The following is a 15,159-nucleotide window of genomic DNA, read 5'->3' as shown; positions in this document are numbered from 1 at the left end:
AACCCACCCCGCATTTGCGATCGCCGATAATTAACCGTTTACCGGCGATCGTAAAAAAAAAAAAAAAAAAAAACCCGATCTCTTTTTAATTTCTCTGTCCTCCGATGTGATCGCTCATCGGAGGACAGAGAAAAGGGGTCCCAGGTGGCCCCCCAATACTCACCTATCTCCCCCGATGCTCCTCGTGTCTCCCGGTGGGCGCCGCCATCTTCAAAATGGCGGGCGCATGCGCAGTGCGCCCGCCGGCCGGCACCGGGAGAACCTTTGGGGTCTCGGCTGCCGGGGGTAGCCGAGACCCCAAAGAGCATGATCGGGGTCGGTTTTACCGACCCCTGTTTTGCGATCGCCGGTAATTAACTGTTTACCGGCGACAGCAAAAAAAAAAAAAAGTAAAGTGTAATTCTCTGTCCTCTGATGTGATCGCACATCAGAGGACAGAGAAATAGGGGGATTCAGGGACCCTACAATACTCACCTGTGTCCCTGGATCCTCTTGCTGCTCCTCCTGGCCGCCGGCAGAAGAAAATGGCGGGCGCATGCGCAGTGCGCCCGCCATCTGTCTCCATCTGCCGGCCGGCAGGAGAACAGCAGTTGGGGCTAAAATTAGGGGTAGGGTTAGGGGTAGAGTTAGGTTAGGGGTAGGGTTAGGGGTAGGGTTAGGGCTAGGGTTAGGGCTAGGGTTGGGGCTAAATTTAGGGTTAGGGTTGGGGCTAAATTTAGGGTTAGGGTTGGGGCTAAATTTAGGGTTAGGCTTCTTTCACACTTACATCGGTACAGGGCCGTCGCAATGCGTCGGCCCGACATACCGACGCACGTTGTGAAAATTGTGCACAACGTGGGCAGCAGCTGTAGTTTTTCAACGCATCCGCTGCCCAATCTATGTCCTTGGGAGGAGGGGGCGGAGTTACGGCCACGCATGCGCGGTCAGAAATGGCGGATGCGACGTACAAAAAAACGTTTCATTGAACTTTTTTTGTGCCGACGGTCCGCCAAAACACAACTGATCCAGTGCACGACGGACGCGATGTGTGGCCATCCGTCACGATCCGTCGGCAATACAAGTCTACGGGCAAAAAACGCATCCTGCGGGCACATTTGCAGGATCCGTTTCTTGTCCAAAACGACGGATTGCGACGGAATGCCAAAAGACGCAAGTGTGAAAGTAGCCTTAGGGTTGGGGCTAAAGTTAGGGCTAGGGTTGGGGCTAAAGTTAGGGTTAGAGCTGGGATTAGGGTTAGGTTTGGGATTAGGGTTAAGGTTAGGGTTGTGATTAGGGGTGTATTGGGATTAGGGTTAGGTTTGAGGTTAGGGTTGAGATTAGGATTAGGGGTGTGTTGGATTTAGGGTTTTGATTAGGGTTATGGTTAGGGTTGACATTAGGGTTGTTTTGGGGTAAGGGTTGTGATTATGGTTAGGGTTAGTGATTAGGATTATGGATCAGGTTGGGATTAGGGTTAGAGGTGTGTTGGGGTTAGGGTTGGAGCTAGAATTGGGGGGTTTCCACTGTTTAGGTACATCAGGGGGTCTCCAAACACGACAGCCAATTTTGCGCTCAAAAAGTCAAATGGTGCTCCCTCCCTTCTGAGCTCTGCCGTGCGCCCAAACAGTGGGTTACCCCCACATATGGCGCATCAGCGTACTCGGGATAAATTGGACAACAACTATTGCAGTCCAATTTCTCCTGTTACCCTTGTGAAAATAAAAACTTGGGGGCTACAATATCTTTTTTGTGGAAAAAAAAATATTTTTTATTTTCACGACTCTGCATTCTAAACTTCTGTGAAGCACTTGGGCATTCAAAGTTCTCACCACACATCTAGATAAGTTTCTTGGGGGGTCTAGTTTCCAAAATGGGGTCACTTGTGGAGGGTTTCTACTGGTTAGGTACATCAGGGGCTCTGCAAACGCAACATAATACCCGCAGACCATTCTATCAAAGTCTGCATTCCAAAACGGCGCTCCTTCCTTCCGAGCTCTGCCGTGCGCCCAAACAGTGGTTTACCCCCACATATGGGGTACCAGCATACTCAGGACAAATTGGACAACAACTTTTGGGGTCCAATTTCTCTTGCTACCCTTGTGAAAATAAAAACTTGGGGGCTAAAAAATCTTTTTTGTGGAAAAAAAAATATTTTTTATTTTCACGGCTCTGCATTATAAACTTCTGTGAAGCACTTGGGCATTCAAGGTTCTCACCACACATCTAGATAAGTTCCATGGGGGATCTAGTTTCCAAAATGGGGTCACTTGTGGGGGATTTCTACTGTTTAGGCACATCAGGGGCTCTCCAAACGCGACATGGCGTCCAATCTCAATTCCAGGCAATTCTACATTGAAAAAGTAAAACGGCACTCCTTCTCTTCCAAGCTCTGCGGTGCGCCCTAACAGTGGTTTACCCCCACATATTGGGTATCAGCGTACTCAGGAGAAATTGCACAACAACTTTTGTGGTCTAATTTCTCCTGTAACCCTTGTAAAAATAAAAATTTGTGGGTAAAAAGATCATTTTTGTAGAAAAAATGCGATTTTTTTTTTTTTTTTTCTTTCACGGCTCTACATTATAAACTTCTGTGAAGCACATGGGGGTTCAAAGTGCTCACCACACATCTAGATATGTTCCTTAAGGGGTCTAGTTTCCAAAATGGGGTCACTTGTGGGGGGTTTCCACTGTTTAGGCACATCAGAGGCTCTCCAAACGCGACATGGCGTCCAATCTCAATTCCAGCCAATTCTACATTGAAAAAGTAAAACGGCGCTCTTTCACTTCCAAGCTCTGCGGTGTACCCAAACAGTGGTTTACCCTCACATATGGGGTATCGACGTATTCAGGAGAAATCGCACAACAACTTTTGTGGTCTAATTTCTCCTGTTACCCTTGTGAAAATAAGAATTTGTTGGCGAAAAGATCATTTTTGTGTAAACAAAAGCGATTTTTTATTTTCACGGCTCTACGTTATAAACTTCTGTGAAGCACTTGGGGGTTCAAAGTGCTCACCACACATCTAGATAAGTTCCTTAAGGGGTCTAGTTTCCAAAATGGTGTCACTTGTGGGGAGTTTCCACTGTTTAGGCACATCAGGGGCTCTCTAAACGTGACATGGCGTCCGATCTCAATTCCAGCCAATTCTGCATTGAAAAAGTCAAACGGCGCTCCTTCACTTCTAAGTTCTGCGGTGCGCCCAAAAAGTGGTTTACCGTCACATATGGGGTATTTGCGTATTCAGGAGAAATTGCATAACAAAATTTATGGTTACATTTCTGTTTTTACACTTGTGAAAATAAAAAAAAATGGTTCTGAATTAAGATGTTTGCAAAAAAAGATAAATGTTCATTTTTTCCTTCCACGTTGTTTCAGTTCCTGTGAAGCACGTAAAGGGTTAATAAACTTCTTGAATGTGGTTTTGAGAACCTTGAGGGGTGTAGTTTTTAGAATGGTGTCACACTTCATTATTTTCTATCATATAGACCCCTCAAAATGACTTCAAATGTGATGTGGTCCCTAAAAAAAAAATGGTGTTGTAAAAATGAGAAATTGCTGGTCAACTTTTAACCCTTATAACTCCCTAACAAAAAAAAATGTTGTTTCCAAAATTGTGCTGATGTAAAGTAGACATGTGGGAAATGTTATTTATTAACTATTTTTCATGACATATCTCTCTGATTTAAGGGCATAAAAATACAAAGTTTGAAAATTGCAAAATTTTAAATTTTTTTTGCCATATTTCCGTTTTTTTCATAAATAATCGCAAGTAATATTGAAGAAATGTTACCACTAACATGAAGTACAATATGTCACGAAAAAACAATCTCAGAATCAGCGGGATCCGTTGAAGCGTTCCAGAGTTATAACCTCATAAAGTGACAGTGGTCAGAATTGCAAAAATTGGCCTGGTCATTAAGTACCAAATTGGCTCTGTCACTAAGGGGTTAAACATTCCAAAAATTCCTGTGAAACACCTGAAGGGTTAATAATCTTCTTGAATGTGGTTTTGAGCACCTTGAGGGGTGCAGTTTTTAGAATGGTGTCACATTTGACCCCTCAAAATGACTTCAAGTGTGATGTTACATAAAAAAAAATGGTGTTGTAAAAATGAGAAATTGCTGGTCAACTTTTAACCCTTAAAACTCCCTAACAAAAATAAAATGTTGGTTCAAAAATTGTGCTGATGTAAAGTAGACATGTGGGAAATGTTACTTATTAAGTATTTTGTGTGACATATCTCTGTCATTTAATTGCATAAAAATTCAGAGTTGGAAAATTGCGAAATTTTTGCCAAGTTTCCGTTTTTTTCACAAATAAACGCAGGTAATATCAAAGAAATGTTTCCACTATCATGAAGTACGATATGTCACGAGAAAACAATGTCAGAATCACCGGGATCCGTTGAAGCATTCCAGAGTTATAACCTCATAAAGGGACAGTGGTCAGAATTGTAAAAATTGGCCCGGTCAATAACGTGCAAACCACCCTTGGGGGTAAAGGAGTTAACAAGTGAAATGCATGCTCAATTGGGTTGAGATCAGGTGACTGACTTGGCCATTCAAGAATATTCCACTTCTTTGCTGTAATAAACTCCAGGGTTGCTTTGGCTTTATGTTTTGGGTCATTGTCCATCTGTAGTATGAAATGACGACCAATCAGTTTGGCTGCATTTGGCTGGATCTGAGCACACAGTATGTCTCTGAATACCTCAGAATTCATTCGGCTGCTTCTGTCCTGTGTCATCATCATCAATAAACACTAGTGACCCAGTGCCACTGGCAGCCATGCATGCCCAAGCCATCACACTGCCTCTGCCGTGTTTTACAGATGATGTGGTATGCTTTGGATCATGAGCTGTACCACGCTTCCCAATACTTTTCTCTTTCCATCATTCTGGTAGAGGTTGATCTTGGTTTCATCTGTCCAAAGAATGTTCTTCCAGAACTGTGCTGGCTTTTTTAGATTTTTTTTTTTCATTTTTGATGCTTATGAGTGGCTTGCACCGTGCAGTGAACCCTCTGTATTTACTTTCATGCAGTCTTCTCTTATGGTAGATTTGGATATTGATACACCGACCTCCTGGAGAGTGTTGTTCGCTTGGTTGGCTGTTGTGAAGGGGTTTCTCTTCACCATGGAGATTATTCTGCGATCAGCCACCACTGTTGTCTTCCGTGGGCACCCAGGTCTTTTTGCATTGATGAGTTCACCAGTGCTTGCTTTCTTTCTCAGGATGTACCAAACTGTAGATTTTGCCACTCCTAATATTGTAGCAATTTCTCGGATGGGTTTTTTATGTTTTCGCCACTTAAGGATGGCTTGTTTCAATGGAGAGCTCCTTTGACCGCATGTTTACTTCACAGCAAAACCTTCCAAATGCAAGCACCACACCTCAAATCAACTCCAGGCCTTTTATCTGCTTAATTGAGAATGACATAACAAAAGGACTGCCCACACCTGTCCATGAAATAGCCTTGGAGTCAATTGACCAATTTCTTTTTGTCCCTTTAAAAACAGGGTGGCACATGTTAAGGAGCTGAAACTCCTAAACCCTTCATCCAATTGTAATGTGATACCCTCAAATGAAAGCTGAAAGTCTGAACTTCAACTGCATCTGAATTGTTTTGTTTAAAATTCATTGTGGTAAGGTCTATGACCAAAATTAGAAAAATGTTGTTTCTGTCCAAATATATATGGACCTAACTGTTTGTATAGTGATCTTCAGATTTGTATGTTGGTCCCTGTAGCTCTGCTTATGTCTTGGGTTCAATACAAGCCGATGCGCCAAAAAATTGTCCTATCATCAGTGCTGTGTGTGTAAAGGGGGCTGGCTGACGAGCCCTTTTTTACTAGCTAGGCCAGCCTTACATCACAGGTGATGCATACGAGACAAGATAACATCTTGAAAACATAAATCCCCTTCAAAATACTGTCCATTAGATGATTTGCATTTGTCCTAATGGTTTTTCCACTGTACATTTTTATATTCTTCCGAACTAGTGCTCTTAATTGCCTCCAGCAATTTTTTCTGAATCTTTCGATCACAACAATTCAGGTCGTTTTTTTCTTGCTGCCTCATGCAATCCCTTCAGCACTTGCAGATAGTAATTTTGGTTCACTGTGGCGCCCTGAGGAGCAAATTCAACGTGAACGACTCCTCTGATGTCAGAAAAACAAACCATCATGGACTTCAAATTTTATTTCACATGTTGTCCTTTTTTTTAGGTCAGGGCAATTAAGCTGTTTCCACTTGCAGGACTGCTGTTTTGTTTCAGGATCATAGACGTAACACCAAGACTCATCACTATTGATGACTTGTGACAAAATTGTGTTCTTTCAATTCCTGACTCACTCTGAGATGGTTTCAATCTGGTCATCGGAAAGCAGTCGTGAAACAAACTTTACTGCAACGCGTCTCATGTTCAAATCTCCAGGAAATTACAGTTACTCGTATTTCCTCCAATTCGCTGATTGTTTTGCGATGATCAAACTTGACGGCATTGTGCACTTGAACGGGGTTCAGTGACGTTTGGACTCTTCTGAACCAGGCAAACCACTCGTAAATTCTTTGATGTTGGTGCGTTTCTCCTTAAAGCTTGTCATTGCAAAATCGCAGAGGACGTTGGGAGAGGCTTAAGAAAATAATCACTCTGTCCACTGGGATGGTTTCTCATGAACGCTACCTTGCCAACTGAGCAGGGAAAGTGTCTAATAAGCGTACCTAGCAGGAGAGGGCAGCACTGCCAACCCATATGCCTACAGAAAGTAATTCTCATTTTTTGGGGATGCCCCCTCTTAAATAAAGGGGCTTTCTTAGCTAGTGGAATGAGCCTTCACACAAAGCACTAGTCACGTGCTGGCGACAGAGCAAGCTATCTCCTCTGTTGAGCATAAGTCAGTGAGGCTGCACGGTGATGGCGTTAGTGCGAGACACTTTTAGTGTCTCCTTAGTAAAATATAATTTTTTATTTATTTTATTATGTTTTAAACTTATCTAAAGATTTTTTATTTTCAGGTGGACAGCCCTTTAAACGTCCCTAATCTCAATTGTTTCTTAAAATCATTTCACCAAATAAGGTTTTACTATAATCCTTTCTATATCTTGTCTAAAAATGCGTTTGATCATGGAACTTTCTCCACCCACGTGGGATATCAGGTCTACCTCGCCACCCACAGTAAAAAAAAAAATCCCCATCAACACCAAAGTCTAAAAGCATAAGTATTTTGTTGTCCAGCTGTCACATTCGTAAAGAAGAATAGAGTTCGTAAAGAATGTTTAGGAAACACACGTTCAGGTTTTTTTGCGTTTTTGTCACTTTTTTTTTTTGCTATAAACGCGATAAAAACGCATACATATACATCCTATCATTTAGAATGCATTCTGCAAATTTTGTGCACATGATGCGTTTTTTCCGCGAAAAAAACGCATCGCGGTAAAAAAGACCAGCATGTTCATTAATTTTGCAGAAAAACGCATGCGGATTTCTGGCAGAAATGTCCGGGTTTTTGTCAGGAAATTTCTGCAAGAAATCCTGAACGTGTGCACATACCCTAAAAGAAATCAAGAACAAAAAACGTGGTAGTCAGTAATGGTTACTTTTTTTTAACCAAGCATACGGGGGAAAAAATATGGAATCACTCAATTCTGAGGAAAAAATTATGGAATAATGAAAAACAAACAAACAAACCACTCCAAAACATCACTAGTATTTTGTTGCACCACCTCTGGCTTTTATAACAGCTTGCAGTCTCTGATGCATGGACTTAATGAGTGTCAAACAGTACTCTTCATCAATCTGGCTCCAACTTTTTCCAATTGCTGTTGCCAGATCAGCTTTGCAGGTTGGAGCCTTGTCATGGACCATTTTCATCAACTTCCACCAAAGATTTTCAATTGGATTGAGATCCGGACAATTTGCAGGCCATGACATTGACCTTATGTGTCTTTTTTCAGGGAATGTTTTCACAGTTTTTGCTCTATTCATCATCCCCAAACAGCTTTCAATTGATGGGATAAGAAAAGTGTCCAAAATATCAACATAAACCTGTGCATTTATTGAAGATGTGATAACAGCCATCTCCCCAGTGCCTTTACCTGACAAGCAGCCCCATATCATCAATAACTGTAAAAATTTGCATGTTCTCTTCAGGCAGTCATCTTTATAAATCTCATTGGAATGGCACCAAATAAAAGTTCCAGCATCATCACCTTGCCCAATGCAGATTAGCGATTCATCACTGAATATGACTTTCATCCAGTCATCCACAGTCCGCGATTGCTTTTCCTTAGCCCATTGTACCCTTGTTTTTTTCTGTTTAGGTGTTAATGATGGCTTTCGTTTAGATTTTCTATATGTAAATCCCATTTCCTTTAGGCGATTTCTTACAGTTCGGTCACAGACGTTGACTCCAGTTTCCACCCATTCGTTCCTCATTTGTTTTGTTGTGAATTTCCTGTTTTGGAGACATATTGCTTGAAGTTTCTGGTCTTGACGCTTTGATGTCTTCCTTGGTCTACCAGTATGTTTGCCTTTAACAACCTTCCCATGTTTGTATTTGGTCCAAATTTTAGACACAGCTGACTGTCAACAACCAACATCTTTTGCAACATTGTGTGATGATTTACCCTCTTTTAAGAGTTTGATAATCTCTCTCCTTTGTTTCACTTGACATCTCTCGTGTTGGAGCCATGATTCATGTCAATCCACTTAGTGCAACAGCTCTAAGTTGTATATGTGCTTTTGATACATCTTCTGTGTTTGTGAGCCCTAGACAATTGTTTGTTGGGGAGCTAAAGATCCAGCTTGTCCTGTTTTGTACTTCCGATACTTTTGTTCTCCTCGAGATAAGCTATCACCAAGCAGAGCCACTGTCTGACAGCGGCTTTCGCATTGAGAACACAGAAGCGCTCGGTTAGGTGAACTCTACTCTGTATGGGAGAGAAGTAGTGAAACCTTCTAATAAGCTTTACGTTAACATTTGATTTATTTAATCACTATTGTTGTTTTATATTAAACGTGTTTTACGTGGTATCTTTAACAAGACATAACTCCATAACATTGACCCTTATGCTGTCTGACAGAATCGTACTAGATTATATTTGTGGCACACATAAACAGGCCTGTTGCTTCATTCATGCCATGATATATGGTTAATCTCCCGCAGTACGGAGTAGCTCTTTTGCATAGGCTTTGTTCTCATTTTATAATGCGAAGGGATAAAACCTGTTGCCAAGATGAATATCTCGTTACAATAGCTGCAGTAATGAATAACACTGAATGGGTTAAGACAATCATTACTGTGTAAACGAATCATAGCCACAGAAATGAAGTAATCCAGATGGCTGCAGTGTGCTAGGTACTGGGACTGGTGCTTGGCACGGCTTTCCCAGCTGACATCACCCTGCAAATCAATCAGGTTGCGCCTCTTAGAGTGATTACTCTCCGCACACTGAAGTGGAAGCGCGCGTTACGATTGGACGTTTCCCATATTCGCGCTCACCTTGCGGTTGGATAAAATTGTTTGAAATAATTAGTAATGAATAATTTTCCATCTTTGATCGTAGCTTTGTCATGTTGAATCTCGCTCGCTTTATGTCAGTCGTGAATAATGTGCGTCCGATGGCAGCGATGGCTCTCATTAGCACTCTAAGCTTTATGATATTGACTGCACCGCAGAATATCTTCCGGTTAAATGGAAAAAGCCAATATCAGAGAATCGTTGAGAAGCTTGGTAAAAAAATCATTCAGATCTCATTTGTGTGTCGCTAAAGAAAGATTCTTGTGTATAAGAGCTGGAAAAAGCCTGAGATTTGTGTTTGCGTCAAGAGGGTTTCCACCTGCACTTCACCTTATTATTTTTTATTGATGCCTATAATGATTATTATTGATTCAATAAAAACACAAATGGACCACATATTTCACACGATAAGTCACATAGACCATTCCCGAGCTCAAACCATGCTAAATACACACTAAATACAATTGCTGTTTACTGCTGTCTGATTTACTAATTGTGCTGCTATATCCACCTTCACATCCATCTGTATTACATGACATGAGAAACAGAACTACAGTACTTTTGCCAACAGTCCTAATTTAAAATATACAGCTCCTATTCAGAACAATATGTGTCTATGGTGACGTACTAGAATCCACCCCTGGATAGTCGGATCCTGCAGTCATATTGTCATCCATCTGTCCCTTTCTTCTTGCTAGGAAAGCAGATGTATGATATGGAATATGACTACAGGAACAGACTACATAAGGTTTGTAGTCTGCTACCATGGAGACACATTGACATCCATATGAGCTGTAGACCCAAAAGTATAGGAGCTTTTTATTGAGAATATTTGCAGAGTTGCTTAATATTTTTTAATTTTAGATACATTGAAACAATAAAAGTAGTTATAAAGAGGTGGCTTTTTATAAATAGTGTTTGACAGTGCTAGAAGGGAGAGGTGTACAAACATACCTTTCTGCAAGGTTTTAGCAGCGGCCTGAATAGAAGATGTAGTTATAATCCAGCAGACACTGCTCTCTTAAGTGCTTTCTGTGCGTTCTCTAGTGCTATTGGCTCTCCACAGTAGTGCTACACAGCTCCTCCTCTGCTACTCTTGAGTGACTACAGCAGTGTTCAACCATGAGCCTAGACCAGAGGGGAGGGGTTGTAAAAAACTTAAAGGGGTAGTCAAGGACTTGGATATCGATCACCTGTTTTTAGCATATATCATAAATATCAGATTCCTGGAGGTCTGATACCCAACACCCCCACAAATCATCTCCCATGGAAGCTGGATGTACAGAGTTTACAAAGCTTGAACACTAGTGTTGAGCGATACCTTCCGATATCCAGAAGTATCGGTATCGGATTGGATCGGCCGATATCCAAAAAATATCGGATATCGCCGATACTCGATACCATTGCAAGTCAATGGGACACAAATATCGGAATGTAAATAAGCCCTTTCTGTCCTTCTACATCCTGTTCCGGAGGGGGGAAGAGTGTGGGCGGTGCGTGGGCGGACACTGTGCGTGTCTGTGTATGCGGGCGGGATCTGTACAGGCCTCTCGGGGGTTTGTGTGGGCCTGCCGGGGCTCTGTGCGGGCCTGCCGGGGCTCTGTGTGGGCTGCCGGGGCTCTGTGTGGGCTGCCGGGGCTCTGTGTGGGCTGCCGGGGCTCTGTTTGGGCTGCCGGGGCTCTGTGCAGGCTGCCGGGGCTCTGTGTGTGCCTTCCGGGGCTCTGTGCGTGTGTGCCGGGGCTCTGTGCGTGTGTGCCGGGGCTCTGTGCGTGTGTGCCGGGGCTCTGTGCGTGTGTGCCGGGGCTCTGTGCGTGTGTGCCGGGGCTCTGCGAGTGTGTGCCGGGGCTCTGCGCGTGTGTACCGGGGCTCTGCGCGTGTGTGCCGGGGCTCTGTGCGTGTGTGCCGGGGCTCTGTGAGTGTGTGCCGGGGCTCTGTGTGGGCTGCCGGGGCTCTGTGTGGGCTGCCGGGGCTCTGTGTGGGCTGCCGGGGCTCTCTGCGGGCTGCCGGGGCTCTGTGTGTGCCTGCCGGGGCTCTGTGCGGGCTGCCGGGGCTCTGTGCGTGTGTGTAGGCATCTTCCGATGGGACTACAAGTCCCATCGGACGATGCCTACTACAGTGACAGTGATTGACACATTAGCATCCGGCTAATGTGTTGAATAAAAAAAAACAAAAAAAAACATGCATACTACATACATACAACATACAGTACATTCATACATACAGACATACAGTACATTAAACATAGAGTTCATACTCACCATTACTTGTCACTTTGTTCCCCGAAGCCAGTGACATCTGTAAAAAAAAATATGAAAATAACAAACAACCAATATACTCCCTATCCGCAGAAATCCACGAGTGTCCCACGACGATCTCCTGTGGATAAAGGCAGCATCAGCTGATGCGACCGCTCTCCAGGGGCTCCAGGAACACAATGACGGGAGGAAGGTATAAGGGGTTAATGTCACCTTGCTATTGTACGGAAACATTAAGCCGGGTTAATAATGGAGAGGCGTCAATAAGACGTCTATCCATTATTAATCCAATAGTAATAAAGGGTTAATAAAACACACACACATTAGGAAAAAAGTATTTAATATTCTTCATTTAACCATACTTGCGATACTTCAGCGCCTGCAAAAAACATGAAATAATAAACCGCATACTACCTGTCCGCCGTAGTCCAATTAATAACGAGTGTCCCACGACGATCTCCCCTATAGAACAGTGACATCGGGTGATGTCACTGCTCTATAGGACCCTCAGTGACACACTGACAGGGGACAATGGCTCCTGCAGTGCATCACTGAGAGGTTACCTTAGGACAAAGTCTCACTTTATGGCAATTGCTGCGTGGGAAAATTTCTAACACAGCAATGCCAAAAGTGAGTCTAGGGACTATTTTTTTTACAGCGGCGAAGGAATACAGTGCAGAAGGATACCTTCCTCCCGTCAATGTGTTCCAGGAGCCCCTGGAGAGCGGTCGCATCAGCTGATGCTGCCGTTCCCCACGGGATATCGTCGTGGGACACTCGTGGATCTCTGCGGACAGGGAGTATATTGGTTGTTTATTATTTTCATATTTTTTTTTACAGATGACACTAGCTTCGGGGAACAAAGTGACAAGTGATGGTGAGTATGTACTCTATTTTTAATGCACTGTATGTCTGTATGTATTGTATGTAATGTATGAATGTACTGTATGTAGTATGTATGTTTTTTGTTTTTTTTCATTCAACACATTAGCCGGATGATGGGACTACTACTGTCCCATCATTGGCTAATGTGTCAATCACTGTAGTAGGCATTTGTAGTCCCATCGGATGATGCCGGCACACACGCACAGAGCCCCATCACGCCGCACAGAGCCCCGTCACGCCGCACAGAGCCCCGTCACGCCGCACAGAGCCCTATACCAGATATTTGCAGTATCGGAATGCTCAACACTACTGAACAGCATAGTAATTGCCATTCTCTGGTACAGCAGGAGTGAATCTGATCTGTGCTGTAGTACCAAGAATGGTCACTACCAAGTGTACAGAGCCATGGTTTTCTGGCTTCATACACAGTGTACATCAGGTTGGTCAATGGAGATGGTGGCTGTCAGCCCCCCATTGATGACCGAGCCTTAGGATTAGGTCATCGATACCTAATCACTGGACAATCGCTTTAAAGCAAGGGCTGTAAGGCATTTTTGCATTATCGATTGCCCAGATAACACTTGCAGAAGAGGCCACACCAGATTATACCTACACTTCTCATTCATGCTGCTGCTAAGACCCTACAGAAAGTAATGTCTGCACAGCTCTGCAGGTCTCCTGTCATGTTCACAAACCTTTAAGTGGTAGATCACTAGCCAGGAACGTATTGCTGCTTTGTGCAGGAGCAATATTTTAATAGACTGGTGTTTTACTCCATAATTAAAAATGATCTGGGAACCACATGAGTCTGAAGACTAAATGTATTGAGAGTACTACAATTTATAAAGCTCTGATTAATTTGTATTTTCATAGAATGACATTATTTTGGGAAGAGGGTATGATGAAACATTCCTTTTCACTTATTGTAAGACTCATAAAGAACATCACATTGATTGCATTGGCAATATATTATACAGGTAGGCTAAGGCGCAATATTTCTCCCTGTGTAACCTTACCCTTAAGAAGGTAATTAGGCATCCTGACATTATGGTGCCTCAGTAAGAACGCCAGATATTACCCTCGTGAGACCTATTCTTGTGAACATAGCAGCTCTCTAAGTGCACTGGATTAGAAAGTTTATTGTTGCCCTCTCCGTATCACCTTTGGGATGGCACAACAAAGTCAATTCTCTGATTGTTAGAAGGCCCAATATTTTATATCTACATCAATGTGGCCCCAACGCCAGTCTGGCACATTGTCAAGAATGACATCAGATTGTAGCCAGCTGCTTTTTACCTTCGGCATCTATTATTCATGTACCAAAAACATATTGTTGCTACAAGTTTAGTATGTATATAGCATGAAATAGTATTTTAGTACCATGTGTTTATAGTGAATGTTAACTGGAATGCATCTGTATTATTAACTGTGACTCTAGGCTTAAAGCAATAGATATGTATAGAGATTTGCTCCCATATTATGGATTTGCATAAGGAGTAGTGATGAGCGAGTGTACTCGTTGCTCGGATTTTCCCGAGCACGCTCGGGTGACCTCCGAGTATTTATGACTGCTCGGAGATTTAGTTTTCTTCGTGGCAACTTAATGATTTACAGCTGCTAGACAGCTTGATTACATGTGGGGATTCTCTAGCAACCAGGCAACCTCCACATGTACTCAGCCTAGCTAGTAGCTGTAAATCATTCAGCTGCCGCGATGAAAACTAAATCTCCGAGCACTTACAAATACTCTGAGGTCTCCCGAACAACGAGTATACTCGCTCATCACTAATAAGGAGGCATGCACTGTTCTTGCCAGTAGACCTTTCATCATGTCATGATTGTTTGACCATAGATTTTGGACAAAACTGCCATTAAATTGGAGGTGTACACAGTATGACCACAGATCCTTGTCCATAATCCCCTTACGCTGACACTGGCCCGTGAATATCAAAATGCATGTGAAGCCAATGAGTGTATATACACAATGGTGTTATGTGCTTTCTAAAATACATGGGAAAGAGACGGCATACCTATGTACAGCAAGTAATCAGCCAGTCCTAGATGTTTATTTCGAAGCAGGAAAAATGAACACGAGTAAATTACAGCGCACCTTTGGCAAGGGACAAAATTGTGATGGTTAGAATTAGACAACTGGGTCACAGCAGTGCTACAACAGTTGGTCTTGTGGGTATTTCTGGTGGTGTGCTTTGGTTCATACCTAGGTTATCCTTCCTTGGACCACTTTTTTCCTATCATAGGTACTCAACACTCATAGATGCACCAAGGAGCTAAGGCGGCTTTCACACACCAGTTTTTTGCCATCAAGCACAATCCGTCGAATGTTGAAAAAAACTGATGTTTTTCTATGGATCCGACTAGCTGATCCAGCTAATTGGATCCTAAAAAAATTGGAGTATGCTCAGTTAAAAAAAAAAACTGAATCCGTCACCGGATTCTGTCATTTGACGGAATCGGCGCCATAGGGTTCCATTGTAGCAAGCGACGGATCTGTCGCTGTCTA

General features: G+C 42.9%; 1 protein-coding gene across 1 annotated transcript in view; it reads left to right on the top strand.

Annotated features, from left to right (window-relative positions):
• The window catches only part of FBXW8 (F-box and WD repeat domain containing 8), a 213,055-nt gene that overhangs the window by 171,275 nt on the left and 26,621 nt on the right, over window positions 1-15,159 (top strand). The window lies entirely within an intron of this gene.

This window comes from Ranitomeya imitator, chromosome 1 (assembly GCF_032444005.1).
Source record: "Ranitomeya imitator isolate aRanImi1 chromosome 1, aRanImi1.pri, whole genome shotgun sequence".
In the NCBI taxonomy this organism is placed as follows: domain Eukaryota; kingdom Metazoa; phylum Chordata; class Amphibia; order Anura; family Dendrobatidae; genus Ranitomeya; species Ranitomeya imitator.
Note: the sequence above shows the minus strand (reverse complement) of the source record. Positions and strands in the feature narration are given on the sequence as shown.